The sequence below is a fragment of the Protopterus annectens genome, chromosome 7.part0, assembly GCF_019279795.1.
Source record: "Protopterus annectens isolate FY-2018-M chromosome 7.part0, PAN1.0, whole genome shotgun sequence".
NCBI classification, from domain to species: Eukaryota; Metazoa; Chordata; order Ceratodontiformes; family Protopteridae; genus Protopterus; species Protopterus annectens.
In genome coordinates, this window is record NC_056739.1 from 1,618,746,313 (window position 1) to 1,618,773,812 (window position 27,500).

The 27,500-nt window shown below is 41.7% G+C and overlaps 1 protein-coding gene across 3 annotated transcripts in view; it reads left to right on the forward strand.

The window, feature by feature from the left end:
- Positions 1-27,500, forward strand: part of NPRL2 (NPR2 like, GATOR1 complex subunit) — a 1,906,629-nt gene that overhangs the window by 699,539 nt on the left and 1,179,590 nt on the right. The window lies entirely within an intron of this gene.

A 27,500-nucleotide genomic window follows, 5' to 3' on the forward strand; every position in this document is an offset into this window, starting at 1 on the left:
CTATAAGCTTGGTGGCTAGTGTCTCTGCCCCCTAGGCTACCCTTATGACTCTATACTGCTAGAGATCTGAGGTTAGAAACGGCTATCACTGCCATAAGGAAAATACACAACTTCCCTAGATAATTTGTGAGAAGAAAGAATGCAATGGTTCATGTTTACTTAAAATGTCTTGCCCTGAGCACTGTAATGTTTTGCAACATAGCATGTGGTGTCAAATAGCTCTTAAATCTTTCATCTGGCCTATCTTTCTGAAAATTAAAATCTGTTTTTAATTTACTGCCTCTGCAAGACTTTATTTTTATGCATGTAAAAGCCAATGTCCTGATAGCTTTGCTCCTCAATATGCTTACTCCTTTATTTTATTTTATCATATTAAGTTTGACATTCACTATTTTATTCCTTTACTACTGCATTATAAACTGTGTCTTGGAATAATAAACAACGAACAGTGATTGTACTGCTGAACTGTAACTACTTCAACTGTTATGCTACCTATTTTATTTTGCTTGGCCTGAGCCATGACTCAGTTTGCTTACCCAGTTATCAATATGCAAAACTTATAGAACAGCAGCACAGATACTGGTTTAGAAACTGAACCACTGTCAACCTCATTCTGCAAGTAAATTTAACCATGAAGTTATTTTTTTTTTATTTAGCAAATATGTACTAGTTAAATTCTGTAATTTATTGTGTAGCACATTTTACCAACATCAGACCTTACACTTTGAATACAAGACATTTTCTCATACATCTCCAGAGACAAAAGAATTACATTTCTTGGAGATAAGATATTAACAGCTTCTCCTGTTCACAAAGTATATTCCAAAAGGGGCGTGGAGGGAGGGCAATTTTAAACCTTACACACAACACCATTATTTTACTAGAAAGGGCACTGGTATTATTTCTCTCTTCTTTAACTCAGCTTTAGTCTTTACACACGACTGTGGTACAGTACTTAGCATATGTCTTTTTCATAATCATAAAACACAACTATGAAGCCTGACCTATTTGTCAACATCTACTCATTTAACATTTCCATTGTTAGGATTAGGTTTTAACTACAAGTGCTGTTTTATGTTTTGTCCTAAAAATTCAACTCCGTTACTAGTTGCAGCCAGATAACTTAAAAATCAATCCCCATATAACACTGTACAACTCCTGCCATGCTTAATTAGCTTTCAACATTCCCTTAATATACAGATAAAAAGGAGTAGATTTTTTTAGGGCTGAATATCAGAAAAATAATTGACACTGTGCCTGTACGAGTCATATTTAAGATGATACAACTGTTATTTACTAAACGTATGCAGCTGTAAACAGCCTTTCACAAAGCCGGCTGCCTTTATTCTGCATTTGTCCAAGTTTAAAGCTGCTTGCTCTTTGACTTGCACTTACAAGAATCATCAGGTTTCAACCACAGTTTGCTTGGAGCCAAATAATGAGCAGCTCAAGTTTACCCAAACATTAACTTCCCTTCAGGTGTGTCAGGATACTACTTACATTTAGGTGAGTAATTTTCAGACATTCTGGGTGAATCTTTCTTAATTTTAATGTTAAGGCTGCAATACGATACCATATCAATGCATGCTATTATATGGCAGGTGGTAAATCACCAAGTTTTAAGTTACAGCAAAGTCAAGAGACAGCAAATCTAAGTCTGTTAACTTGTTATTAAAGCATGATTCATGAACTTTTTTGTTATAACAGCACAGTAACAGAAAACTCTAAGAAAATTTAAAAGTGGAACTAAATATATAGTCAGCATGGCTACAAATCATTTGCAACCAATCATAAAAAGCAGAGACAATTAACTTGCATAAAAAGGTCACAATTCAGTTAGCCCTATGCATGTTCTGCAGTGTATCCATGTCACTGAGAAATAAAGTCAGCCAAAGTCACCAGAGGCAAACACTGAATTTTAGACAGGTTTTAATCACAATATAAAGTTGCAATCAGAATGCTAAGATCAGAAAAGTGCAATGGCACTGAAAATCATATGATGTGGTTTTAAGAATAAATTCCAAACTGTTCGGGAGACCCTAATTTCTCACCTCAAGTATGACACACTCTGGAGTGCAGCACTCTCTGTTCTCTGAACTGCAGTGTAACTACTGGAAAATGAATCCAAGAGGAATAAAACCCTACAGTCCTCTGATCTTCCAACATCAGAGGTGCTACTTATTGAATCACAGACACTGCCTAGCAAACAGTAACTAAAGCAATCTCCTTCCTTTGCAGCATCATCTCTCTTAATGTCTTAAACTTCAAGTGCTGTGCTCACTTACTGCTGATAGAAAAGAAAAAAGGTGCAATCTCTTCCCCCAAATAAAAACAATAAAAATAAAAAAAATAAACCTTATTGAGCTAGGCTACATCTAGCTGGCCCATCAGAAATAGAACTCTGATAAGAACAACAAAGGGTACAACAGCTGCAGAAACAGATAACTGATGCATGATGCTACAGACTGGAAGTGGAATTCCTGGTGGTCATGAGCCCAGGTCAAAGCGGTGTTGATAAATGTGTTTGTTACTAAGAAGGGATGAAAAAGTTGAGTAATTTTAGAAAAACCTGAACTGCCAGGCACTTAAGATAGATTTCTAGCCACATGTTAACACATGAATTTATTACACCCTTATCAAAAAGCCAGTGGCAAACAATTTCTGTATGCTGTGGTAAGTGTGTAGCAAGGGTAGCACTTTTTTTTTTTTTTTTTTTTTTTAAAAAGAACTGAAGTTACTACACATTTTAATCATAGGAAAACAAGTTGCTCATAGGCCTGTACAACAAGTATGGTAGTGATCCCAGCCTACAATACACAAAAATTTACTTTAACTTGAGGGACTGGGTAACTCAACCTTATACTTTGGGGAGTACTGGGGGTGCTCCTGGCCAGACCTCTTATTTTTAAAAGATATAATTTTTTATTACAACTATAACACCTACAAGTTGTATTCAAAGCAATGGACCCTGTGAGGAAAAGTTGTTCAACAATTCTAACAAAGATGATAAAAGGGGCGGCGCAGTGGTGCAGCGGTTAATGCTGTCCCCTCACAGCAAGAGGTTCTCTGGTTCGATTCTCGGCCAGGGTGCCTTCTGTGCGGAGTTTGCATGTTCTCCCTGCGCTCGCGTGGGTTTCCTCCCACATTCTAAAGACATGCGTCTGGAGCATTTCTCCCCGGGCCTCCGCTGAAAACAGGATCTGTGGAACCTAGTCGGACTTTCCTGGTCAACAAATGTTAAATAAATAAATAAAGCACCCAAGTGTTAATCCATCTGGGTCACAGTCAGGGATTTATTTCCTCTGTACCACATAGACTAGTTCTGTCCATACACCCTTAAACTTAGCTTTTTCTTGAAACACCTTTACTGAATCATCACTTGTGACATAGGAAAACTTACATGTATATAAAAGTAATCAAACCACATTAACAAGTTCACATTTACAAAAATTCACACACAAATTCACAGATTGTTACTAGGTTAACGGCCCATGGGTGGGGCTTTCTAAGCCTAGCTAAGTTTTCCAAAAAGAACAATGATATTCTGTTTCTGGATAGGACATTGAGAGCCAAGCTACTTCTGTACATAAGGGACATGGCTGCCAGGCCCAGTGTAAATTTCCTGCTCCCCATCCACTGGTCTAGATTGCATTTAAACAAACTCAGCTTCACATGCATGGGAAGCCTGTTCCATAGGAGGGGCAGTCTCTGGGACACGTCTGTCTCTCCAGCATGTTTTAAGTCACAGACAAAATTCAGGTCTTTAGACCTTGTATTTCTGGTACTCTGACTTACAAATATGTAGGAGATTCATAAGTGTGGGTTTGTGGAAGCCTTGTAAGCTAGGCATAGATCACCCCTCAGCAATCTATAGGAGAATGAATAGAGGGAAGGGGCTTTAAGACGCTCTGCCTAAGGCAGGTTCTTTACGCCTTGTATTTTTTTGTAAGGAATCTCTGAGGTCACTCTAGTTACTGCAAATGCCTGGTCAGGTACATACCAAATGGAGCACTGTACTCTAGGATTGGTCTGATAAGGGCAGAGTACAGGTGGATAATGACCTCTTTGGACCTAGATGCCATTCCCTTACTTATAAGTTGCACAACATAAAAGGATTTCTTTACCACTGTGGCCATGTGGGGGGTCAAAGGTAAGGCTACAGTATGTGCATACCCAGATCCCAGACCACTGCATCAACTCTTAGGGGTGTATTACCAACAAGGCAATTAGATGGGATAGTTGACTTCCAAAAGGCTACAATTTTGCATTTTTTAGCATTGAGTTTAAGACCATGGCTTTGGCACCATTTGTTAGTCAGAGATGGACTTTCTTAAAGAATGCTGGTGTCTGCAGTTTAAGTCGATAACCCCCTGCTTGTAATCATCTGCAAACGTAGTCAGCCATACGCCTTCAGCATTTGCTTCTCTTTCAGAGAAACAGATGCCAGAAAGTAGCTGGCCCAGTACCCAGTCCTGGGGGACTCTGCTAGTGACTGGTCTCTTAGTGGAGGTGGCTTCACCTATTTTGACTTCCTGGGTCCCATCAGTGAGCCAGGTAGCTATCCAGTGGGTGATAGAATGGTTTACACCTAAATTAGTGAGCTTGTCTATTATGCCTGACTGGGGTATTGTATCAAAAGCCTTGGCCAGGTCGAGGTAAGCTGTGTGCACAATCTTACCTTAATCCAGTGCTTTGCTCTCAAAACAATTTAACCAGATTTACTAGGCATAAACTTTCCTTAAAGCCGAACTGTGATGGATCCAGCATTTGCATGTTACCCATGTCCTCATTCATCACGTCCATGATGATTCTTTCCAAGGCCTTACATATGAGGCTGGTCAGACTTATGGGCCTGTAGTTATCTGGATCGGTGGTTTGACCACCCTTGTGCAAGAGAATGACTGTAGCCATCTTCACAAAACCTGACTAAAGGCTCCAGTTGAAAAGTGATTCAAGTAGACCAGAGAGGTCATTTTTCATGCTATTTATTAAACATCCTGGGATGTTATCAGAGACCATCAATGCAATGTTTTGGGCTTAGAAAGTGCATTGATGTCCTGTTCCCTAGTAATGGTTGGGGGGACTGTGGGAGCGTGCTATATTCTGTATATTAATAACCTTGCTTTGAACTGTTATTTCTTGTCTAACTACCTCACCACTGTTTAACCTTTCTTCATTAAACAATTCCCACAAACCATCATTTCTTTCAACATCTTCTGTAGTCATAATTTCTGTTTGTCTTTCTTCTGAGCTTTCCTAATCATCTACTCTTTCCTTTTCTAATATGGGAAAATTAAACTAGAACTGTCTTCATCTTTTCTACAGACTGCCATATAGTTTTTTTGCTACATATTCCCTCCCCCACATACTGGACACACATTAGTTTGTTTAGTCTGGTACTAAATGATTTTCATCCCCACAAAAATAACATGCTTTGGGTAGGTCCCAGTACCTAACAAATCTTCTCTTACCATTCACAATTATTATATTTGAATATGTTGATTTTTCATCCTTAACATCCATTCATACCCACACTTCCTAACCCCCCCCCCAGTCCATATATTTCCTTGCATATTTTTCTTTAACTTCATGTGAAATAAGAATAACAATTTTAACTCATGTTCATTCATATGTGAAGCCCTAATCTGCACATTTTATTTTTAGTTGTAGTTCCAGGCCCTGGAAAAAAATAGATTTTCCATGGTACTACTGTATTTCTTCTTTCAGCCTCATAATTTTTTTTTCCAGCAAATTAAAGCTTTTAAATGTCACTTCACAAAAATGCTCATCACACAAAAAAATGCTCTCATGTCTTTAATGCCAAACCTAGTGGCAAACGAATACTATCCATAATGTCATACCTGTTCACAGTATTGTTGCTTTTACTTTTTATTCTTACAACTGGAAGTCCTCTCTGTGGCTTTTGAGAAACTGCAAATCTTTGTCCCCTCTCAGTCCCTTCTTCCTTGCCCTGCTGCATCTGTAGAACTTCCTTCGTGTAACACAAAAAAAAAAGTTGCAGAGGTAAACCCTTAAAACTGGCTACTCCTCCAGCAGAGAATACCCTGTTTCCTTTTACTGGCTTTTAACTTCTGCTTCCAACCTCTCGGTTTCTCCCTCCTATAATACTCTCTATCATGTCAATCCATCTAGCTTCCTCTACTTCCTTTGCTCTGCTGGGTTCCTGAAATCTACCAGCACAAGTGTTTCCAAACCTCCAATTTCCACCTCAGAGACAATTTTTCTATCTTCCTTCAGTAACTTTCTTCCTGCTCATCGCTCAATCTCTGCTGCACTCTCCTCCATCTTGGAATTCCTGTAACTGCAATAGCAGTCCTTTGATGCCTCCTAGCAGCTTTATACAATGCTTCACTTACTCACCTCAAAACATTATATGAAACATTCCCTGGTGTCTTTGCCAACTTCCCCTGTTAATCTAAGTACCACCTCAGATCTCTCTTGAAGGCAACTGACCTAATGTCAACAAATTGTAAGGACAAAAAACAATACAGACACACTTAAAATGACTGAACATTTCTAACCTACAAACACATTTTTTTCAGTAATATTAGGCATTACTACTGTTAGACATCACAGACCTATCAGCCTTTCAAGCCTCAACTGCAAAAACTGTCTGAAAGACAGAATCCGCATAGTGCAAGATGTAGGTGCCTCCTCAGAGACCAGTACTGTCCCTCAGAACTTGGAGCTGTAACCACTTTTTGTCATTTACTTTCCAGGTCTCCAAGCAGAGAGCCAAAAACTGCTAACAAAGTCCGTAGATGACTGTAAACAGAGTTGTTAAGCCATCCTATGACACCCAAACTCTCCAGAATGAACACTCCACAATAAACTTTTGGTGTACATAAAATGAGCTCAAACTAGATGCTAAAAAGTGTAGCATCAGTTTTTGTAGACAACTCCTCGGTTTATCATGCTGTATAGACAACATAACACTACAAAGTAAAAATGTAGTCAGGAATCTAAGTGCTTGGCTTGACAGCCCTCACTCTTTTTTAAAACATCTTTATTAAATTATCGTTTAAGACATATGCAGACATACATTAACAGAAAAGAAAACAAGCCATTTTAGCATTTTCCCATTTATATATACAATATACTGCACAGCATGTTTTCTTTATTAGTCCAATGTTACAAACATTGCTGTAATCCTGACTTTCCTTAAAACCTCACTCCCCCTTAACATTATTATGCATATATTGTTCCCAAAATTTTCGTTCACTTCTATTTAATTTGCGCCTTCCCTTTTCTAAAGATCTCTCTTCCAGTTCTTTTATCTCTTACAAAATTCTATACCTCAAATAAAGCTGGTGTAGACTGATTTCCATTTTCTAGTAATGGCCTTTTTGGCAGCCAACAGAATTAACCTTAATAAGGCCTTAATATGTCTAGGCAACTCAGATCCTTTATCCCAGCTCAAAAAATAATTTCCTTACTACAGCCATTTGTTCACCCAATCCTTCTGACAGTACTCTGTAGGGATTTTTTAAATCTGCCATTTCATTATACTTACAAAGCATATGTTGCCAGTTACCTCTTTCTTCTCCATCACAACTTCAACTGCCATCTACTTCAGGAAAAAATATTTGAAGTCTGCTTGGGGTATAAAAATACCTATGCAAACACTTCCAAGCAAAGATTCTAAATCTTCTGGGCTTGGTTGCATACTTGGGAGCCATACATGTCCTCCCATTGTTTTCTTATAAACTGCTTTTCTAGTCTCTCTTCAACAGTACCTTCTCTTTTGACCAACATGATGGGATCGTTGTCCAGAAATCCTTTTAAATTACCCAGCTAACTGCCAAAGGAATATCAACAAGGTCTAAACAGGCAATCACTCTCTTACACTCAATATTGCTCAGGCCAGCTACTGAGTACAACACACCTTTTGGGATGTACATAACTAAGCATAACAAATGATTACAAGAACCCCAAAGTTCTTAACCAAACAGTTCACTGGCCTAAGCCCTGAGCTACCTAGAGAGACAGGATGCTCTGTCCTTTTATTCAATGTCTTACAGACTTTTGTGGGGAGATCTCTGCCTTATTTACCATGCCACTACAGATCCAACTGTCACAAACTTCCTGTTTTTCCTGCAAGTCCAACATAGTCATCAACAGATAGATAAAAACATTGGCGGGACAGATTACTATCACCACCACCTCCCAAACGTTTGGAATAAACTCCCCCTACATGCTAAGCAGTGCAACTCACTATCTTCTTTTAAACAAGATGACTAGATGTATATTCACAAATTTACTCCAGGAATGACTGATATGGCCCTCCCAGAGAAAGGAGATGTGGCCTGAGGGAGTGCCCTTGCCAGAGCCAGATCCAGCACTACAGGCAGCCAGTGCAGTTGCCTAGGGCCCACTGGCTGAGATGTGGCCTGCTGACCAGGGACTGTCACATTAATTTTTTTAATTAAAAACACAATTGTGATTTTTGTTCAAGGGTATTCTTCTTTAAGAATGCCCTCTGCATTCGATCTCAACACCTTTAACATCTGGGTATGAGCAATCATCATCATCACAGACCAGTTTGTTTACATCTTCCTTCCTGCACATGAAAAATTTGAATATGGTAAGACATTCCTGCTTCATCAGAGAAGTAAGAGCTTCCACAGACAACTAAGAGGTAGACTGGTTTTGTGTGTCTGTGTGTGAATGCCATAGTTAGGGTTAGCAGGTGGTTAGTAATTTGCGAAGGCTCAAACCCTGTACCTTACTTATAAGAAAAAAAAAAAAGTCTGAATTCTCTATGCCAACTACCAAGCAAACTGTTAAAGAAATTAAATTTTCAGGTGCATTTTCAAGGAATTGATTTGCAGGTGTATTGTCAAGGAACTGAATTTCAGGTGTATTTTTCAAGGAAATGCAAACTTCAACAGTACAGATGTTTACTGCTGTTCATGCTAAGTCAATTTACAACGTGCAACTGTTTTTTAGCATATGGTATCACTATTGTGTTATAGAAATGAAAAGCATTGCTATTATAGCACAACAGGTCACATACTTGTTTTAACGCAGAAAGCTGTGAGTTCTACTCCATTATGTAGATCGATTGCTGATACTGTGTTGTACTTTGAAAGGAGATCGTATGCTGCAGTCATGAGTATGTCCTCCCTTGGGTGAGATGCCCAGTAACTGAATCTGTTATCAGTGTGTCATCCATTCCCTAAATGCAATATTACCAGCTTGCCATTTTTTTTAATGTAACACAGGCAATTTATTCTTTAAGAGCAGCAGGCATAGAATTTGTAGATGAAACAATGAAATATAAAGATGTTTGCTAGCAGAAACCTCTTCATTAGTTACAGATCTCTTTAATGTAAAATTATTCAGATGACTTTTACTTCTGCAGAGATTGTGCATATTAACTGATATTGGTGGATTGTAATGAAAGAAGTTTCAGTGGCCTTTTATGGTTGAAATGTTCTGAAATGGGCAATTGTCATTATTGGTTCATACGTTTTAATTTCTTACTGGAAAAATGTTCAAAACTACAATTGTAAAACACGCTTTAACAAGTGGCTCTGTATTACACAAGGAATATAATTTAATACAATCAGGAAGGTGAATCAAAGAACTCTTGCATGTTTGCATGGTCATTAAAATGTGTACAAGGGGCCTATGACTTAAAAACAGCCCAAAGGTAAACTTTATGCACCACGGGCAAGATGCACTTTCTTTGAATGTGGGTTTCAGTGCCACTTTTGAGTGCGAGTTTCAAGGGCAAAGAAGTTTTAATGTTAAGTCTGTTTTTATTGTGAGACTGTATTGCTTTGTTTATCAAATGTCTATCAGTGTTTGAGCTATAAATCCAAATATCTGTAATTGTTGTACAAGTAAAGCAGTAAACAGTCTGCACAATGAGAGGCTTGAACAGTGTTTACTGTAACTGGGGAGAAATAGCCAAGTAATGGGACACTGTAATGGCTGTGGGGGTGCTGTGTATGTGGGGGTGTCTTTGATCCATTCCCCTGTCTAGGGCCCCATGTGACCATGATCCGGCTCTGGCCCTTGCAAGGTAGAAATTGTTATGGGACTCAGTGGCCTCAAAATATCTATGGGTCTACACACAAAACCAAATAGTAAACTTTAATACATGTACTTCACTCGTTTGTTAAATGGGTAAATCCACTAGGCACAAGTCTGTTTTCAGGGTTCACCTGAGAATGCTCTCTGGTGAAGCCACTTACTCCGACTGACAATATGCCAAGTGGAGACTGAGGGCATCATACCCTGTTCTACTGGGATAAGTTCATTAGCAGCTCATAACCTTAATCCTCTGCAGTGAACTGCTAGATCATATGGACATCCATCCATGACAGCAGACAAAAGGCTCTCTCAATGAAGGGGGACAAAAAGAGGCAAGAACTCATGTAGAGGACCCTCTCAAACATCAGGTGGCAGGGGCAGTTACTTGCATATCTGTAACATTTTACACTGGGAGAAACTCTGCACTTGATACCTGGTATGCAGGAGTCAGAAAGGTTTATAAGCAAGGGCTCAGACGGCTAAATACAGAAGCATTAAGGAACAAAAGTCGGCTCATCTGCAATCACAGCTGCAGTAGTACTGTATGCTAAAGGCATGAAACTTTGACCACATGGTCACAACATGATCCCAGATGATGCAATTAGGCCCTACAGCAATCACATCTCTTGACCCACCTAGCCACTCATCCAAACCAGTGAGCCCTGGCCTCCTCCAGGGCCCAATTAGAGTGCTTCCTTTTAACCAGCAAGCATTCTCCAAGGCAGAGACACCCATCTTCCCTGCTACTTTGTCAGGCACCACACCTGCTACGCGAGGTCTGGTTACCTAGGCCAACAGCGTTTAATCCCTCTATGCCACTGGAGCAGCAATGGTTGTCCAGAATGGTAACAAAACTTAGCATCAACATTTTTAAGAACCTTCATTGTCAGATTTTGTATCGTAAGAGATTCCGTTTCTGGTATGCCTTACCCAGTACAGTATCAAATTATTTACAACTCTCACACAAACTTAAATGTCTTTCCAGGGTGTTACTTTTTAAAGCACAGCATGTCCTATTTAAGGGGATGGATACAGCTTTGTTTGTCCTTAACCTCAAGAAGTCACTAAGGTATTATCATTCCTCCATTATGGTTTGCAGAGGATTATTTAAACATAACACAGTCATCTGCAAACCAACCAAAACAAGAAGCACAACATTGATAAACAAATACATTTACTCCTCCTGTAGCAAGCGCAACCAATAAATATGAAGATTGACCTAATGAGTTTCACAATATAATGTAATAGAGGAACATGGTTATTGGTTATAATTTCAGGATGTGGGGACTCGTACAGAGCCTGACAGCTTGTCAGAAATGGTCTTTTAATAATATGACTACAGTGACTGCCAAAGAATCAAAAGCTTTGTTAAAATAAAACATTTGGGGTATGAAATTTCTTGAATCATTGCTTTACATTACAAACAGCCAAATCATGTCCAGGCCACCTAGCTGGCCACTGAAAGTCTTACTTCTTGCCCCCGATCAGTAAACTAATTTTTTTTCTAGCCTACTGGCTAGTTTTCAAGGACAGAGTTTGCTTTCAAATGGCAGAATAGATACAAGTCTGAAATTTCCCAGGAAAGAAGGATCTCTTCCTTGGAAAGGGAAATTTGCAGCCTGGAGACAGACCAGAAATACTTTTGTATAACTGATTTCCTGAAATATTGCTAAAAGGGGCCTAAGTAACTCCTTATTCAACTTAAAGACAGGAAGTTGTGGACAGACTTTAAAATTGCTGGAGCAATTAGTCTGGTTGTCAGTAGAGCACTAGAAGTTCAAATTAGTTGAACAAGACATAATCCCTTCTTCTGTAGTCTGTGATTACTCAAGAACATACAATGCTTTTCCATTCCCCAACTGCATCGGAGTTTTCTCATTTTTTCCACTGTATGAATGAAGAGTTTCCTTTGTAAGATGAGCAACTGGTCTTCATCCTTGTATTTCTGGCATCTTGGAAGTGGTGTGCGAAGCGGCTGGGGTGTGGTGTTGTACCTTATTGGGACCAAACATGACTGACAATGACTCAAGGATATGTAGAACACCTCAGCATAAGGGGCATGCAGCTATGTTGTATAACTACTGTTGCTTTAGAGCAAACTGTGGTGATGCCTTTTTCACAATCTTGGCATTATGTTGCTTTGAGCACATCAGACATATCAGCAGGGGGACTTTGATCTTAGAGATAGAGACTTTCATTGGCCTGTGGGGAAATAAAGCTTCCTCTTACTATTCCCTGTGCCACTAAGACTGCAATGGTGAATATTTTCTTTAATGTCATATACACTTAAAACTGCTTATTCTTATTTTGACAACAACTAATTGCTAATGTCTCCCTTCTATAATGTGTACTATTACAACCCGCTATCCTTCAAGGGTAAAAATGGGCAGTGTTCATTATTAGCATTTTATCTATAAGGCTGGGGCACATGATGAGTAACCTTGTAGGTAGGGTCAAAATATACATTCTCTCTCCTCTCTTTGTTGTGAATTACGTCTCTCCTGCCACCCACTGCTTGGTGCGGGTAAAGGAATGAGTTGAAGTAGTTGTATCTTAAAATGATTTTGTGTGTGTTTGCTTACATATGTAAATATATTTTTTGTTACAGACTTTGATGCTGACTTCCTGTCTTCGACAGAACCCCTGCAGTAATGTATTTATAGCTAGAAAACACAGGACTTATGATAAAATTCTTAAATTTTTGTTTAACATGAATGGGAATAATACTCTTGTAAAGAGGAAACTAGTATTTGAACAGTTACAAGAAATACATGAGCAGTTCCATTTAAGGAGATTAAACTGAAATTATTTGCTAAGGGAACAGGCTTGGCAGACTCAGCGGGGAAAGAAGACTCTGTTGAGCTTGACTGTAGTCTGGCACTGTGAAGAGACATAAGAGGTGTAGAATAACTGGTAAGCATTGGCCGTCGGTGAAATGCCACTACTCTTTTCGTTTTTTCACTTACCTGGTGAGGTGGGGGGCAAGCCCCATCAGGGCTCTCACTTTTGGCTCCAAATGCCTGGGCATTCAGGCACAACCCACTCCGGGGACAGTGTCAGTTGGGGAGTCTGACTGGGGCGGTACACCTGTCAAAGAGTAACGTAGGTGTCCTAATGCAAGCTCAGGGAGAAAAGAAACCTCCATGGAGCAGAAGGTGGAAAGCTCACTTGATCATGATTTTCAGTATGAATACAGATCGTGAAACCAGGGCCTCATGATCCTGCTGGCTTTTTGGGTTTTAAGGAGGAAGTGTCAGAAAAGTTACCACAGGGATAACTGGCTTGTAGTGACCAAACGAGAGAGGAGATGGGCCCCCACCTCAGCTACATCATCAACATGGGGGGCTTTAACTCTCTTTCAAGGTGATTTAGAATGAGTTACCACCAAGGCTCATACAGAGAAAAGAATAATTCATGTGGTGAATATTGCTGCCTCTAATACTTCAGACCCTGGTATTTTTTCTCTTAATTTTCAAGAGCTTTGTAGAATGCAAAGGAAACAGAGGAGATTTCAATGTAGTGCAGTCTTTTTTCTGATACAGAACCAACAAAACCTTCTGAATGATTAGGTGTCGAGTTTTCACTTAAGACCTTTTTGTGTGTGTGTGTGTGTGTGTGTGTGTGTGTGTGCGTAGTGTGTACAGTCTGACCTTAAATCACCATATACTGGATGTTTCCTAGTTAATCCAGTGGCAGTGACACTAGCAAGGTGTGCTGGAGGTCTTGGGTTTGAGTCAAAAATGAGAATTGTGTTTTCCTTTTACTTCTATGACTCAAACAGTGCCTAAGTAGAAGGGTGTGTGTGTTTGTGTGTACGCACATATACACACACATTTTTTACATATATACATATATATATATATAAATATATATATATATATATATATATATATATATGTATATGTGTTTGTGTGTGTACGTACGTATGTATGTAAATACTTACTTATTGACATTTGCTGATTGGGAAAGTCCACTGGGTCAGAAACCCATTTTCAGTACAGGCCGGGGAGAAAAGCTCCACAATGAGTAAAATAACATCAGATTACAGTAGATAGGTAGTTATACAATTTCAGAAAGAAAAATTTTAAAATATAGAAAAAAAATATAGACAATTATCACACCATATCAAACTTTTTTACAAATACTGCAGCACCTTCTATTTAACATACAGGTGAAGGTAAAGACGTTCTGTACAAAAAAAGAAATTATATTTAATTCAAGTACACTGCCTTAAAACTGAAATATACACTAGTACCCACTCACTATATGTTTTTGCTCCACCAAGGAACGAGGTAGGGAGAAATAGTAGGTGTGTGACCATGCACTCACCATTAAACTCAAAGTTCTCTCCATTGCTAACAACTTTTTCTCTCAACCTTCCAAATTTCTATCTCAAAAGTTACTACCCAACCCTCATAATATGTTACTCACTGCTATCTCAAAGTGGTAATATTCACCCCAACCCTGGCCCTTCCCTCCTGTGATCTTCTAACATAAGTCCCTCCACAACCTGAAATACACCCTGCTCCACAAGAAACCTATTTTTGGCAACAATAAAGATACGTAGCATTTGCAACAAACTCACAGAATTTCTTAGCTGTTTAGAGCAATACTCCCCAGACATCATAGCTATCGCAGAGACCTGGCTCAAACCACATATCAGACAAAGAAATAGTCCCAACAGGTTACAACATACTATGAAAAGAGTGGCTTCTAAAGAAAGGTGGTGGGGTAGCACTACACTAGTCTATTGCAACTCTAACTATTACACCTTTCCCAGAAACCATACCATCCTTTAACAATCGGGAAACTGTCATAACAGTACTAAAAATAAATGATCTGGAGCATTTCTACCCGGGCCTCCGCTGAAAACAGGATCTGTGGAACCTAGTCGGACATTCCCGGTCAACAAATGTTAAATAAATAAAATAAAAATAAACAGATTTGCATTGCTTCCATACATATTCCACTGGGGCAAAATATCTCTACTCTTGAAGATTTCCTCTCCTGGACAACATACAATATATCCTCCAAAACTATAATACTAGGGAATACAAACAAATTGGCAAAACCTAGAATTAAACTCCCCAACAAACAGCAATCTCTACAAATACATGCAACTTATCACATGCCCCCACCAGAATACGATATAAACAACCTGAAACAACCCTCAATTGGATCCTTGTATCACATCCACACAAATTCACTAACTCAGGCTCCTTCACCAGGTACCAAAACCCCATATCTACAAAACAGCCAGAAACCTCACTAAGTTCAACCCATCAACATTTAACACCATTCTAAAAGTCCATAACAGGAGTCCTCTACATTCTCTACAACTAGATGAAGCTGTTAAGTATTTTAACAAAATCTTTCTAGATACCCTTAACTCTCTTGCCCCTACACGAACAAAAAGAAACAAAATTAGCCATGCTCCATGGTTAACTAAACTTTTAAAACTACTACTTTTAGCTAGGGATAGAGCCTGAAAAGTCTAGCACAGTAACAAGACACTGACAAATGAATCTAACTTTAAACAGTTCAGGAACCAAGCCAAAAAACTAGTCATCAATGACATACACATTAACAAAAAAAAAAAAAAATTCTCAAAACAACTATCCACCCATAAAAACACCCCCAAGAATTTTTAGAATCTGTATCCTCTCTCCTCAATCTTGGAACCATACAAAATCCATCTCCATCCCCTAACATGACCCACAACATATAGCCCAAACTTTCAACTCCCTCTTTATTGATATCATCCTTAAACTCATTCCTGAGCCCCCTACAAACTCAAATCCTTACACCACCAATAAGACCATAAGCTAATCACCATAGATATTCACATCCCGCCCCAACCTCCCCATTAAAGAAACCACTGTAAAAATTTTCTCCAAAGCTAACTTCATGCTTCTTAAGACAGAAGTGGCAAACTTCACAACAACCATGCAGATGGACAATACAAGTACGACTGACAAAACTTATACAAATATAATCTATATGCACTTACACAAATGCATGGATCGTGCTATCACTAGCATAAACAAGACGCTATCCTCCAAAAAAAGGAAGTCAATTCTGGTGGTCCCCTGCTATAAAAAAAATATACAACAGAAGGAAGAAACTGTTGCAAAAGAGAGTAAAATCCCATGAGTGGAGGGTTACCTGTCAAATCTTCGAACGCTCAAAATTTTGAACGTTCCATGGTCGAGACCAAACGTTTGAAATTTTGAGTGCTTGAAAACAGACTTTCAATGGCACCATATGGTGCAGAGAGGGAGAATTTCCCTTTTCTGCACTGAAGTGCAGTCTCGGAGTTGGTATATTTAATAGGGGGTGTAGAGGGTGCAGGGGGGCTTGCCCCCCATCTACACTGTTAAAGTGTTTTTTCTGTGTTTTCTTTCTTTTTTTTTTTTTTTTTATGTTCGAACATCCAAATGTCGAACATTTAGTCTCGACCATGTAATGTTCGACATTTTGGATGTTTCATAGCTTCATAGGTTCATACTAGGCTATTTGCCCTAGGGCATTTATAAGCCTAGCCAGAGTTGTGTGACTTTCACCACCCCTTAGGTTGAAGAATACTATACCCATTAGTTTGTCGTGCCTCTGTCCAGCAGTGATACAGAGATGATCCCCGGGGTAAACCTACGATCTCCCATCCACTGGTCAAGATTCCTCTTGAACAGAGCCAGCGAGGTGCTCTGTCTCACATGGACCGGGATTCTGTTCCACAGCATAGGGAGTCTCTGGGTGATGAATCTGTCCCTCCAGCATGTCCTATTTATATCCGTGTTGAGGTTTAAGTCGCTTGCTCTTGTGGCTCTGGTGGATTTGGATTTTTTGAGGTGGAGCATGTCCATTAATTCTGGGTTGGACATGGCCTTGTATGTCAGGCACAGGTCACCTCTGAGCAGACGGTATGCGACTGAATAGAGCTGGAGTTTCTTCAGTCGGGCAGCATATGGCATATTTTTGAGCCCCTTTATCCTTTTGGTGAGGAACTTTTGGGGTCTTTCCAATTGCTGCAGGTGTCGGGTAAGATACATTCCGAATGGGGCATTGTACTCAATCATTGGTCTGATAAGTGAAGAGTACAGGGGAACAATGACCTCCCATGATCTGGATGTGAATCCCTTCATAATCAGGTGGGCAATGTAGAAGGTCCTCCTAACCACTTTGGCAATGTGAGTGTCAAAAGAAAGGTTACTGTCAACTTGGGTCCCCAGGTCCCTGATAACCTCTTCTGTGCTTAATGGATTGCCACCTATGTGGTAACTTGGGGTTACCTTGTTTTTACCAAAGGGTATGACTATACATTTTTTGGCGTTTAGCTTAAGGCCATGGCTCTGTCACCAGTTATCCGTTTCTATGAGACCTCTCTGAAGGATATTTGTGTCTGATGGATTTTCAACTATGGTGCCCAGTTTGCAGTCATCTGCAAACTTTGTCAGCCACAATCCTCCTATATTTGCCTGCACTTCTGAAAAGTAGATGCCGAACAAGAGGGGGCCCAGGACTGAGCCCTGTGGGACACTGCTTGTGACCGGATGGCACCAGCAACTCTAACCATGTGGGTTCTGTCCTTGAGCCAGTTTGCAACCCATCTTGTGACATATGGGTTTACATTTAAGCTGGTGAGCTTTTCTATGATACCCGAGTGGGGTATTGTGTCGAAAGCTTTTGCAAGGTCAAGGTAGGCTGTGTGAACTGCCTTACCCTCATCAATGGCCTTGGTGACTGTTTCAAAAAAGTCGACCAAGTTCAAGAGGCATGATCTGCCCTTGACAAAGCCGAATTGGGTAGGATCCAATGTCTGTAGGTCCCCTATGTCTTTATTTATGAGTTCCATTATGATCCTCTCCATAGCTTTGCAGACCAGGCTTGTTAAGCTTATGGGGCAGTAATTATCAGGGTCCGTAGAAGCACTGCCTTTGTGGAGTGGGACCACAGTTGCCGTACGCCACTCTTTGGGTACGTATCCTGTGGTAAGGCTAAGATTAAACAGCAGCCTTATGTGTGGGTTTAGTTCCTCATTGAGTTCGTGTAGCACACAACCGGGGACACCATCCGGTCCCATTGATGCTGTGTTTTTAGCTTTAGAGAGAGCAGGTCTCACCTGGGCATTTGAGATGATTGGGAGGCTACACTCTGCTGGGATAGATATTTCTCCTTTTGGGGAGAAATTTTCACTGAACCTGTCTGCCAGTATGTTTGCAATGTCTGTGGGTTCAGTGATTTTTGTATCATTTTGGACTAATTCTGAGCATATCTGGGAGTTTCCACCCAGATTTCTAACATAGCTAAAGGCGGCCTTATGATTGTCTTTTGAGTCCTTGGCGATTTTTCTCTCAAAGTTGGCCTTGGATGATTTTATGAATGATCGTAGTTTTTTACTAGTATTGATCAGAGATGTCGTCCCTTTTAGGGATTTTGCTCTATCTTGTAGTAGCTTTCTCCTCTTGTTGTAAAGTTTGTTTATGGCTGGGGTCCACCAGATCGGGCGCTTGCCTTTGGTGGAAAGGGTCTTGATTTTATTTGGGATTGCTTGATCCATGCAATCCTGGAGGTGCTCGTAGAAAGCATTTGTAAGGGATTCAGCAGCGTGGGTTGTGGTTTCCAATGGCTCAGGGGCCTTGTAGGATACCACACCAGTCTTAAGAAGTGTGAAGTTGGCTTTTGAAAAGTTCTTCACTGTGGTCTTTTTTGTTGGGGGTGGGGGCGGGATGTGGATCTCCAGTGAGATTAGTTTAGGGTCTGATCTCACCAATGAGGGATATACTTCCGGTGTGGAGCATTTTGTCCCCATGTTTGTGATGATCAGGTCTAGTATATTTTCACCTCTTGTGGGAATGGTGACAAGTTGTTCCATAGCATTTGAGTTTATGAACTCCAGGAACCTTTGGGCTAGGGTATTGGGGCTTGAGTAATGTTTCCAGTCTATGTTTGGGTAGTTGAAGTCACCCAATATGATGGTGTTTGGAGAGACATTTATACTCTCCAGTGTCTTCAGGAAGGCTGTGTGGGGTTCCTGAGTTTGAGAGGGTGGCCTGTAACATGCTACAAACTGTAGAGCAGTTTGCCTATGGTTAATTGCACCTGAATGGTCTCTGATGCTTCGTGAGTTGCCACCAGCCTGGAGGTGTGGGTATCCTTGATGAATATGGATACACCCCCTCCTTTTGTGGTACTGTCCGGGTTTTGGGGCCGGAACGCATGATATGAGGTAAAACCTGATAGTGCCAGGGTGTTCTCAGGAGCCTTGAACCTGGTGTCAGTCACAGCACAGACATCGATGTTCTCCATACTGAGGAGGGCTTCGAGGGCGTGCATCTTGAGATTTAGACTTCTGGCATTGAGCAGCATTACCCTTAGTTTTTTTCCATTATTGTTTTCTAGGGCGGTGGGTTTAGAATTTGCGCCTTGTCTAAAAAAGGCACTATGGGGGTGGCAAGAGCCTTTGCCAATATCCGGAAACCCAGGGGTGACAGGAGCAAGCAGTCCCTTGCGAAGCAGCATGGCTTGTCAAGCATGTCATTCCAAGCAGACAGACATTGGATCCCCTTAGAATGACACCAGAAATTAAGCCAATTATTAAAACTGATCATTTTGTCTCTGTATTGTGGCATCATTCTTGGTGAAGGTAGGATACTGCTCAGGGTCAGGGTCATACCAGCCTGGGCTACATAATCTGAGAGCTCCTTTATGTCTCTTTTCATGTAGTCCAGGGAGGTACGTCTCAGGTCATTCACACTGGCATGGACAATGACTGAGTCATTTAACATAGACCCAAGGGGAGGCGCTCCCTAGTCAGCCACAGTAAGAAGCTGAGATCCCTCATAAAATCCTCCAAAGTCAACTATGAAAACAACACTGCCACTGACTCTTAGGACAACCACAAAGCATTCTATAGCAATGTCAAGAATCTCAGTGGCAACACCCAGATCTGCTCTGAGTTACAGCACAATGGAACGAAAATTACGGAACCAAATGTTATCAGCAACATCCTGGCTGATAGGTTCGGTGGCAACTTTACCCCCCCTTCACAGCCCCCTAAAGGGCCCATACCCAGACCAGAAGAATGCAGTGGCCCTGCAGTCACAACTGAGCAGGTAAAAACTTTGCTCTCCAAAGCCAAGAAAACAGCATCCATGGGACTGGACATCATCCCAGGCTGCATTCTACATGAACTTCAGAACGAACTGGCTCCCCACCTAAGCACCATGTTCAATCACAGCCTCACATCAGGATTTGTACCCAGTGAATGGCACACAGCAACAGTTATACCATTCCACAAAGGGGGAGCCACCACGGACCCCGGGAACTACCGCCCTGTTAGCCTGATGAGCCTGGTTTGCAAGGCCGTGGAAAGTATCATTATGGAACTCAAACAAAAAGACATTGGCAACGTCTAAACTCTGGACACCACCCAGTTCGGGTTTCTGAAGGGCAGATCATGCCTCCTGTACCTGAATGACTTCTTTGAAACAGTCACCAAAGCCGTAGACGAGGGTAAGGCAGTTCACACAGCCTATCTTGACCTCGGCAAGGCTTTCGACACCATCCCCCATTCTGGAATCATATATAAACTCACTAAACTGGGTATAAATCCATACGACACAAGATGGGTTGCCAACTGGCTCACTGACAGAACCCACAGTGTAAAAGTTGCAGACTCCAAGTGGAGTACCACAGGGTTCAGTCTTGGGTACAGGCTAACACAGAGGGCATCTGGCTGACAACTGCAAATTATGTGCCACAGCCTAGTCCCCGAACGACGTGGACATCCTAACAGAAGGGCTTCACTGAGATTGATGCCTGGTGTCAGAGACACGGCCGCAAGCTCAATGCCAAAAAGTGCACTGTCATCCCCTTTGGTAAAAACTCGGTACCCATGAACTACCACATAGGTGGCAGTCCACTTAATGCCAAAAGTGTGATAAGAGACCTTGGGACTCAGGTGGACAGTAGACTTTCCTTTGACAATCACATCCCCACAGTAGTCAAGAAATCCTTTTATGTAACACACCTCATCACGAAAGGGTTCTCATCCAGGAGAAAAGAGGTCATTGTTACCCTCTACTCGGCTATCATTAGACCCATTGTTGAGTACAACACCCCTTTTGGAATGTACCTCACAAGACATCTGCAACAGCTAGAAAGGCCACAAAAATACCTCACAAAGAGGAATACAGGACTCAGATGCCCTACGCTGACTGTCTCAAAAAACTCCAGCTGTATTCCATAGCATATCGCCTACTCCGAGACGATTTCTGCCTAACATACAGAGCTATGTCAAACCCACAGCTGTTGGGACATGCTACATCTAAAGAAATCCCAAATCGCTCCAAGCTACACACTCCAGGGACCTAAACCTTGTCAGCACAATAAATAGAACATGCTGGAGTGATAGATACCTGTCCCAGAGACTTCCCATACTCTGGAACAAGCTACCTATCTATGTCAAGCAGAGTTCCTAATTAGCACTCCAAGAAAAATCTTGATGAGTGGATGGGAAATAGGAAATTCACCCTGGGGATCACTTCTGTGGCTCTGCTTGACAGAGGCACAGGAAAATAACCTTCTTGTGTGGCGAAAACCAGGGAACTTTGTTAGCTAGGCTTACACAGGCCCTTGGGCCAATAGCCTAGTACCTACCTATGAACCTAATAAAAACATCAGGCAAGCAACCATACAAACCTACTAGTCATCCTGCATCCAACAAAACTACCACTGACGCAATACCAGAAACCCATAGTTTCTCCCTAAAACCTGTTCCCACCTCTCTAATTCTAAAACTTTTTTTTAAAAAAAGTGAAACTCTGTTCCCTATCCACTGGCAAACTCCCCCCAAAATACTTGAAAATCGCTGCTGATGCAATAGCATACCCTATTAGTACTCTAATAAACGGATCCATTTCTGAAGGAATTACCCCGCAAATCTGGAAAAATTTGATTACAACTCCACTCCATAAAGGTGGTAATACAAATGACCTTACTAACTACAGACTGACCTCTATTTTTTCCTCTATCCAAAATATTACAAAAGTGTAGACATAGTCAACTACTCAACCACCTCATAGACAACAACCTCCTTGGCCCAACACAACACAGTTTTTGCCCATTCCATTGCACCACCACTGCTGTCCTCTCCTTCATAGACACAGGGAACAAGACTTTAGATGCAGGTCTAATAACTTTTGTAGTCCTGTTGGACTTACCCAAGGCATTAGACAGTGTCACATACCAAAGTATTTCAATTGTCAGAAATAGGCTGCTCCCTACATACGCTGTCCTGGTTTGCTAGCTACTTACACAACAGACAACAATCAGTAAAACGGCAAAGCAAACAATCTAACTGATAAATAAAACAGGGGTACCCTAAATGTCTATCTTCAGACCCCAACTTTTTAATATTTTCATAAACAATTTACATTGTGTCCCCTCAAACCACACTCGTCAATATGTGGAAGACTCCACGATCATATCCTCCTCCAACAACTTACAAGATCTCCTAAAAATAACCCAAAAAGCATGTGAATCCATAGAAACATGGCTTAATGACTTTTTATTACTTCTAAATGCCAAAAGACTAAACTACTTATTTTCTCTGCCAAACCAACCCCACAAGACTTTAAAACCTACTCCCAAGATTAAAAATGGAAATTAAGGTGGTTCATTCTGCAAAACTACTTGATGTAACAATAGACAAAGTCTCAAATGAGCAACACATTCTTAACACTTCTGCTGACCAGATCCCAGCTGAATATTTGTAAAAAGCAGCTACATCTGTAGCCTATCCCATATCTATTGTTATAAACAGAACCATAAAGGAGGGAACCATCACAACCATATGGAAAATTTATCACATTATTCCCTTACATAAAGGAGGTAACTCAAATGAATACTCCAACTACCAACCTATAGCTCTATCTCCTTTAGCTAAAATCATGGAAAGATGCCTTCATCTCCAGCTACTTTAGGTTCATAGGTTCATAGGTTCATACTAGGCTATCTGCCCGAGGGCATTTAAAAGCCTAGCCCATCGTTTTGTGGCTTACGCCACCCCTTTAGTATGGGGAACTATACCCATTATTTTGCTGTGCCTCTGTCGAGCAGTGACACTGAGGTAATCCCTGGGGTATATCTGCGATCTCCCATCCATTGGTCAAGATTTCTCTTGAACAAGGCCAGCGAGGTGCTCTGCCTCACATGTACCGGGATTTTGTTCCACAGCATAGGGAGTCTTTGGGTGATGAATCTATCCCTCCAGCACGTCCTATTAATAGCCGTGTCAAGGTTTAAGTCTCCCGCCCTTGTGGCTCTGATGGATCTAGATTTTTTGAGGTGAAGCATATTCATCAAATCTGGGTATGACATGGCCTTGTATGTTAGGCAAAGGTCACCTCTGAGCAAGTGGTAAGCGACTGAATAGAGCTGGAGTTCTTTCAGTCGGGCAGCATAGGACAGATTTTTGAGACCCTTTATCCTTTTGGTGAGGAACTTTTGTGGCCTCTCCAGCTGCTGCAAGTGTCGGGTCAGATACATTCCGAATGGGGCACTGTACTCAATCATTGGTCTGATGAGTGATGAGTAAAGGGAGACTATGACCTCCCTTGATCTAGATGAGAATCCCTTCATGATAAGGTGGGCAATGTAGAAGGTCTTCCTAACTACTTTAGCTGCATGGGTGTCGAATGACAGACTACTATCAACCTGGGTCCCCAGGTCCCTGATAACTTCTTCTGTGCTCAGTGGATTGCCACCTATTTGGTAGCTAGGGGTAACCTTGTTTTTCCCGAAGGGTATGACTATGCATTTTTTGGCATTTAACTTTAGGCCGTGGCTCTGGCACCAGTTATCCGTTTCTGTGAGACCCTTCTGAAGGATATCTGTGTCAGATGTGTTTTCTACTATGGCCCAGTTTGCAGTCATCTGCAAACTTTGTCAGCCATAACCCTCCTGTGTTTGCTTGTACTTGGAAAAGTAGATGCCAAACAAGAGTGGGCCCAGGACTGAGCCCTGTGGGACACCACTTGTGACAGGCTTTGAGTCTGACATGGCGCCAGCAGCTCTGACCCTGTGGGTTCTGTCACTCAGCCAGTTTGCAACCCATCTTGTGATGTATGGGTTGACATTTAAGCTGATGAGTTTTTCAATGATACCCGAATGGGGTATTGTATCGAAGGCCTTAGCCAGATCGAGGTAGGCTGTATGGACCGCCTTTCCCTCATCAATGGCTTTGGTGACTGTTTCGAAAAAGTCAACCAAGTTTAAAAGGCATGATCTGCCTTTGACAAAGCCAAACTGGGTTGGATCCAAAGTCTGCAAATTCCCTATGTCTTTATTTATGAGGTCCATTATGATCCTCTCCATGGCTTTGCAGATAAGGCTTGTCAAGCTAATGGGCGGTAATTTCCAGGGTCGGTGGAGGCACCGCCTTTGTGAAGTGGTACCACAGTTGCAGTCGCCACTCCTGGAGTGCGTATCCAGAGGTAAAACTTTGATTAAACAGCTGTCCTAGCTGTGGGTTTAATTCCTCATTGAGTTCATGGAGCACACAGCCGGGGACACCATCAGGTCCCATGGATGCTGTGTTTTTGCTTTGGAGAGCAGTTCTCACTTGGGCTGGAGATGTTTGGGGGCTGCAATCGTTTGGTATAGATATCTCTCCTTTTGGGGGAGGGGAGAAGTTTGCACTGAACCTGTCAGCCAGTATGTTGGCAATGTCTGTAGGATCAGTAATCTTCACATCATTTTGAACTAGCTCTGAGCATATCTGGGAGTTTCCTCCCAGGTTTCTAACATAGCTAAAGAAGGCCTTATGATTGTCTTTTGAGTCTTTAGCTATTTTTCTCTCGAAATTTGCTTTGGATGATTTTATGAGAGCTCTTAGTTTTTACTTATAGTGATCAAGGGTGTCTTACCTTTTAAGGATTTTGCTCTATCTTGTAGTAGCTTCCTCCTTTTGCTGTAGAGTTTGTTTATGGCTGGGGTCCACCAGACTGGACGCTTGCCTTTGGTACAAAGAGTCTTTGTTTTGCTTGGGATTGCCTTATCCATGCAGTCCTGCAGGTGCTGGTAGAAGGCATTTGTAAGTGATTCAGCGGCTTGAGTACTGTTTTCCGCCGGCTCGGGGCCTTAAAGGAGACCACACTAGTCTTTAGAAGTGTGAAGTCGGCTTTTGAGAAGTTCTTTACTGTGGTCTTTTTATTTCAGGTGGGGTGGGATGAGGACCTCCAGCGAGTTTAGTTTGTGGTCTGATCTCACCAGTGAGGGGCAAACTTCGGGGGTTGAACATTGTGGTCCCATGTTCGTGATGATGAGATCAAGTATGTTATCTCCTCTTGTGGGGATGGTGACTAGTTGTTCCATGGCATTTGAGTTTATGAATTCCAGGAACTTTTGGGCTAGGGTGTTTGGGCTTGAGTAGTGTTCCCAGTCTATATTAGGGTAATTGAAGTCACCTAGTATGATGGTGTTTGGTGATACATTTATCCCCTCTAGTGTTTTCAGGAAGGCCATGTGAGGTTCCTGAGTTTGTGAGGGTGGCCTGTAACATGCTACAATTTGCAGAGCAGTCTTGCCTATGGTTAATTGCACCTGGATGGTCTCCGATGCATCGTGCGTTGCCACCAGTCTTGAGGTGTGGGTGTCCTTGATGAATATGGATACCCCCCCTCCTTTCTTGGTATTGTCCAGATTTTGGGGCCGGAACGCATGGTATGAGGTAAAACCTGATAGCGCTGGGGTGCTCTCAGGAGTCTTGAACCAGGTTTCTGTCACAGCACAGACATCGATGTTCTCCATACTGAGAAGGGCTTCGAGTGCGTGCATTTTGAGATTTAGACTTCTGGCATTGAGCAGCATTACCCTTAGTTTTTTCCTTTTTGTGTTCTAGGGTGGTAGGTTTAGAATTTGAGCCTTGCCTAAAAAGGCACTATGGGGTGGCAAGAGCCTTTGCCAATATCCGGAATCCCAGGGTGACAGGTGCAAGCCGTCCCTTGAAGCAGCGTGGCTTGTCCAGCATGTCATCCCAGGCAGACAGACACTGGATCCCCTTTGAATGACACCAGTGTTTAAGCCAATTGTTAAAGCTGATCATCTTATCTCTGTATTGTGGCATCATTCTTGGTGAAGGTAGGATACTGCTCAAGGTCAGGGTCATACCTGTCTGGGCTACATAATCAGAGAGCTCCTCAATGTCTCTTTCATGTAGTCCAAGGAGGTGCGTCTCAGGTCGTTTACACCAGCGTGGACAATGACTGAGTCATATTTGTACCTGCTGTTGAGAGACCCGAGTGCTTGCGTTATGTGGCGGATTCTAGCGCCCGACAGGCAGCTTACTGTGACCTTCTCCTTACTCAGTCTGGTGGCGGGATGTCAGTGTGTCTGACTATGGAGTCACCAATGACTAGTGTGTCTGGCATTGTGTTTGGCCTTAAGGGCTGTGACTGTTTGACACTCTGACTGTGAGGTCTATGTGTTGCAGGTGTTGTGTTCTGAGGTGGTGGTTGTTTGGGTGTCTGCTTTGGTGGCCTCTGCTGTTTTGGTAGATTTTTGATCAGAGCCTCGAGTATGTCTTTGTGTGTTTATGTGTATGATTTGAGGTTGTAATGGTAATATGTGAGACTGGGTCTATAGTGTGTGTGGTAACCTTCTCCTCCTGACTGGTCTTGCCAGTCCTATGTTGAGAGAGCTCAGCCTCCAGTTTGGCCGTATAGTTGCATCTCGCATGTATTTGTGTTTTGTGGGAGGAGGAGAGGGTTGTCTGTGTACATGAGGCAATTGTAACATTGCCTCAATATTCCCAGGTTCACCAGCTGAGCAGTAGAGGACACTAGCAACTGATCCTCGACATGCTAGAAGGAATAGACAAAAAACTTTAAAAAGATTCCGGGGACGTGGGTGACCGAGAAATGGGGGGTTGCCTTTTGGGGTACTATCTATGACAAGAGTGCCATATCAAGGTAATAAGTACTGTAGGAGCAAGTGCTACGTTTAACAGATAGAGAATAGTCTACTTGGAGTCAAGTAGAGATGATCTTTTTAATTATAGGATACGCTGATTAGATCAGTAGTATAGTTCGAGGAAGGTAGTTTTAAGGGAAAATTTGAAGAGTGGACTTTAGGTAGCCCGAATAGTTTAAACCTGCTTAACCGGCGCTGCCCTAGTGTGCAACAGTAGCAACTCCGCGCTAAATCGCGCTAAAGCGTGCTTTATAGCAGGGGGCTGGAAAAGACAGGAAATGACCCAAAATGGCCAACAAACCACAAGTCACTGCCCTAAACCACTCCTCTGAGGACAAATGAAGGAGTTATGGAAATGACCCCTAGTGGCCAATAAAACTACTTAATTCAGCATAACTTACTAGTCAATACCCAGCATGGTTTTAGGCCATTCCATAGCACCACTACTGCCCTTCTTTCCTTCACTG